General features: G+C 39.0%; 1 protein-coding gene across 1 annotated transcript in view; it reads right to left on the reverse strand.

The window, feature by feature from the left end:
• The window catches only part of LOC138867935 (zwei Ig domain protein zig-8-like), a 95,553-nt gene that overhangs the window by 3,433 nt on the left and 87,120 nt on the right, over nucleotides 1-5,000 (reverse strand). The gene's annotated exons all lie outside the window — the stretch shown is intronic.

Below are 5,000 nucleotides of genomic sequence, written 5' to 3' on the forward strand. Positions count from 1 at the left end.
ACAGTCAGACAGACAACGATGGACACAGTCAGGTGAATAGAAACAGACTAGAAATTACCACCTACAATAAATATATGGCTTTGTGTCTACCTGTAGCATAAATGACGCGAGCATACTGTACCTCAACTGCACCTGACACCCCTGGCAATCCCTAGTGAAAAACTCGTCTATAATTCATAATGGAACCAAACAATTATTTGAACTCGACATACACATCAGGACAAATGGCTGTATTAGTATGTTTCACCGCCCCTCTTTTTATTAATGATCTATAAATGCGACGTTTCCTATCTATAAATATTTGTGATCAATCCCCTTTCCGCTTTTCGAAATTCTTGGTATAACATCACAAAAATAATTTATATTTTGATTCTAACTTTCCAACGATTTCCAAATATAGGCATCGACTTTGATAACATGAATAAGTAAAATCCACGCGTCACGTGATCATTCCTTCACCTAAATAACTATAAGTAATCCAATAAGTGGGGGAAGGCAGGTGGAGGGGATGATAGGGAGGGGAAAGGTGGGGGGAGCTATAAGGGGAGAAGGGTGAGGGGAAGGTGGGGAGCTGTAAGGGGGAGGGGGAGGTGAGTGGGAGAGGTTGATGGTGGGTAGCTGGAGGACGTGGAGGTGGGTGTGGGGAAGGAACCTCGAGGTTGGGGAGAGGGGTTGGAGGGGTTGGAGCGGGGGAGGAAGGTGCTCTAGGTTGGGGGATACCCGGAGGAGACGAGAATTTTAGGGGAAGGAGAAGAATAAGGAGGAGAACGGGAAGTCTTAGAAGTTGGGGAGAATAGGGAAGGGGTGGGGCGGTAAGTGGGGAAGCCAGAGGGAAAGTGGGGAGGAAAGGGGGAAGGAACCAGGACGCCAGAGGATGAAAAGAGGAGATAAGAGAAGGGGGATAAGAGGAAGAAGAGGGAGAGGAGAGGAGAGAGAGGGAGAAGGTCCTAAGAATTGCGGGGATATTATTGGGGAAGGGAGCGGAGTGGGTGGGTGGGGGGGGGAGAATGTCTCTTAATAGAAAGAGCTCACGACATGCTTACATTAACACCCCCTTATCTAGCTCCTGATACTGAGTCGTACGTAACATGCCGATGTTATGTCATTTCTATGTCAACAACGGCATCGTTTAGCGCCTAATTGTTCTGGCAACATGTGGTTGGAAGAACATATAAAAAGAAAGAAAGGAAATACATTTTTGCAAATGTTTATGTTTTTCTTTCTTTCTTTCTTTAAGTCTTGATAAATTAATTTTTGTTTTCTTTATTCATACCAGTCCACAATAATTCCTCATTATTTTCGGTATCATAATATATATATATATATATATATATATATATATATATATATGATTCACCATAACTGGTGTTAATAGCACGTAAACCTCAATGAAAGTTGTAAATAAGATAATGATGAAGATGAAGTTACAAGACATAATCACAAAAGTATAAAACATCATACAAGAAATGCTAAGAACATCAATGGGGAAGATAATGGTATACAGAAATAAACAGATGCCAAAACGTATGCAGAAATAGTAATACGTTAGTGATTATCATTATACTAGTAAATATCAGACGCAAATAACTCAAGAAGTTCATAAAGAAATTTTATTAGTATTCTAAATATATTAGAAAATTGGGATGTTCCTTTATGCGGTTCGAACGTACAACATTCTTTCTGTCATACTTTCTTTTCTTTTATCTTATTTTATCTTTTTCTCTCTCTCTCTTCTCATTTTTCTTTCCATTTCTTTTTCTTTTTATCTTCATTTTTTTCTTTTCTTTTACTTCTATTCTTTTTCTTCTTCCTCTCCCTCCTCCTACTCCTCCTCCTATTGATTATCCACCGTCTTGACAAAAAAAAAATAGATAACTGAATAAATAAAATGCAAAAAAAAAAAAAAAAAAAAAAAGAAATAAATAAAAAATAAGGCTGTGAATTCAAATTTCTCAACGGAGGGATTTCATACGACATGCCATAAAAAAGCGAGCGAGGGCAATCGACGTAAAATATAACCATGAATAGAATACCATTGCAGTTTTCACACAGTTACCGATGCAAGTTGCAAGGCTGAATGGTATCCGAAGAATGTGCATTCGCATAAACATACATTGCGAATTATAACCTTGAAGATATACGGTTACCAATATACAGTGCCTTAAACACAGACAGTTGCAATGACCTTGTTGATATATAGGCACACGAAGGCCAATTGTGCAGAAATAGCATTGCAGAGAAGGCGTTGCTCCACGTGGAGTGTTATGGTTGGGAAATGCAGGAATTAAGTGAGATATCTCTATTATTTATTCTGATTTTATTTATCTATTTATCTATTTTTATCTCTGTTTTTTCTCTTTATTGGTCTTTTTCTTTGTCTGTTTATTTATCTATCTATATATCCGTTTATTCATTTACGTGTTCATTTGTATACCCGTATATTTACTTAATTATTTGTTATTTATTTGTTACTTCACTTATTTATCTATAAATGCATTTATTTATCTGTTTATTAAAGGATTCACCCCGTATATTTATTTGCTTATTTGTTATTCATTTGATCCTTTGCTTATTCATCTATCAATTAATTCATTTATCTGTTTATTAAAGGATTCACGCATTATAATTTTCCATTTATTCATTCATGTACTTAACCTCGACTTGCACTTCTTTCTTTACAGATACATAAATTACTAAAGGCAATCGGTCAAAAAAATTCCTTTGTAGCTTCACAACACATTACATTTTATTACCGTTCATTTCATGCGACGTCGAATGACACAAACGATTCCCTCTGCTTATCAAATGACACTAAATGCACTAAATTACACATCCACCAAGTCCCTCCCTACTGCACCCTCATCTTCACCCATTTAACACTCAAACAAATCCAGTTAATGGCACTCGGGTACCTCGCTCGCCCCGTCACCCAGTGCTTCACCTAATCACCTTCCTACGAACCCGTAAATAGGTGAGGGACACGAGGGAAGCCCAATTTACTAATAGGATCGGAAATCAGAATATAGCGACGGTCTGGGGCCAGCTCGCGTGTCTTCCATCCATCTCAGAAACGGTGACTGAGAGAGAGAGAGGGGGGGGGAGAGGGAGGGAGGGAGGGAGGGAGGGAGACAGAGAGACAGAGAGACAGACAGACAGAGAGAGAGAGAGAGACAGACAGACAGACAGACAGACAGATAGACAGACAGACAGACAGACAGACAGACAGACAGAAAGAGTCCTCTGCTACTTTGCCTTCCTCCGCCTTCACTGTTGAATTCTCTGTCGGTTTCTCTGTCGGAGTTAAAACACCTATTCTTTTACGTTATCGGGGGTCGGGATCTACAGTTCATTTGCCTCGTCTTTTCTCTACTTAGTGCACTGTGCGTGGAGAGGGGAGAGGCAGGGGGAGGGGGAGAGGCAGGGGGAGGGAGAGGGACATGGTCTTAATGTAAATGGTAATGTTGGTGTTCGTGTTACTCTGAATGTTAATGGTGGTATTCATGTTGATGGGAAGATTAATGGTGATGGTCATAGTATTGTGAATATTAATGGTGGTATTCATGTTGATGGGAAGATTAATGGTGGAGGTCATGGTATTGTGAATATTGAGGGTGGTATTCATGTTGATGCGAAGATTAATGTTGGTGTTCATTGTTATTACTATTATAGTAAGTTATATAAAGAACCACACTGAAAAAATCGAGGTTTATACCACCAAAGGTGTCAGTGCAGGTCAAGATACAGCTAAGAAAGAATCTAAAAATAGAAAGTCAGCTATTTACGTAAGGAAAAATGTTCGCTGATCTTTTAAACTTATCAAAAGTCGGAGAAGTTACAATCTCTGAAGGCAATCTATTCCAAAGTCTACAAATAGCAGTAAAAAAAACATATTAATGTAATTATCAGTGCTAATGTCTATGTTGATGTTAATGTCAATTTCCATGTTAAGGTCAAAGGTCATGTTAGTGGTAATGTTAACGTTTGATGTTAATGTTAGTGTGAATGTTGGCAATGAAGATGATGATGAGAAGGACGAGAATAAATAAAAGCTGTGAAAGGAATATAATAAATCAAGGGGAACTTATTACTTATTCTTGAGTTTCATCACACAAAACCTCACCGCTTTTCGTTTTAATTTTTACGTACTTTTCCATTCTCTCTTCTTCCTAATTTCCGATCAAATTTGTCTTCTTTTTCTTTTTAATTCTCACTTCATAACTTTTAGCTGTCAACGTTTTTATGATAATCTATATTTCCATCAAACTGTCGATTTAAATCTCCTTCAGTCTCTACATTTCTCCCTTTCTCATATTCTCTCTCTCTCTCTCTCTCTTTCTTTCTCTCTCTCTCTCTCTCTCTCTCTCTCTCTCTCTTCTCTTTCTCTTTCTTCTCTCTCTCTCTTTCTTCTCTCTCTCTCTCTCTTTCTTCTCTCTCTCTCTCTCTCTCTTTCTTCTCTCTTTCTCTCTCTCTCTCTCTGTCTCACTCTCTCTCTCTCTTTCTCCATTCCTCACGCCTTTTTCCTTCTCTCTCTTCCCCATTTCTCTCAATCCACATTAATCACCCAGCGCCGAGACACTTCGGGAATGGTCGTTATCACACCTCCTGTCCCCACGAAGCAGAAGAAGAATGAAAGAATATTTTGGGGCGAAGGGAAGACGAAAAGGGGGGGAAAGAGGAGACAGAAGAATAGAAAGAGAGAAAAATAAGGAGGGTTGGAGGGAGGGAGTGAGAGGATGAGATATAAACATGACAGACACACACACAACCACAGACAACCCCCCCGCCAAAAAAAAAAAAGAAAAAAAACAGAGATAGAGACAAGGAAGGACAAAGACAGACACACGCAAGATAGACAGACAGAGACAGAGAGAGAGCGAGAACAAACCCAATTCCGCTGAGAGATTCGAAAGAGTTTTGACCCTGGCGACCTCTCCCCCCCCCAAAAAAAAAATAATAATAATAATAAAAAATAAAAACGGAAGACGAGGGCAAACTGCGGC

This window comes from Penaeus vannamei, chromosome 33 (assembly GCF_042767895.1).
Source record: "Penaeus vannamei isolate JL-2024 chromosome 33, ASM4276789v1, whole genome shotgun sequence".
NCBI lineage: Eukaryota > Metazoa > Arthropoda > Malacostraca > Decapoda > Penaeidae > Penaeus > Penaeus vannamei.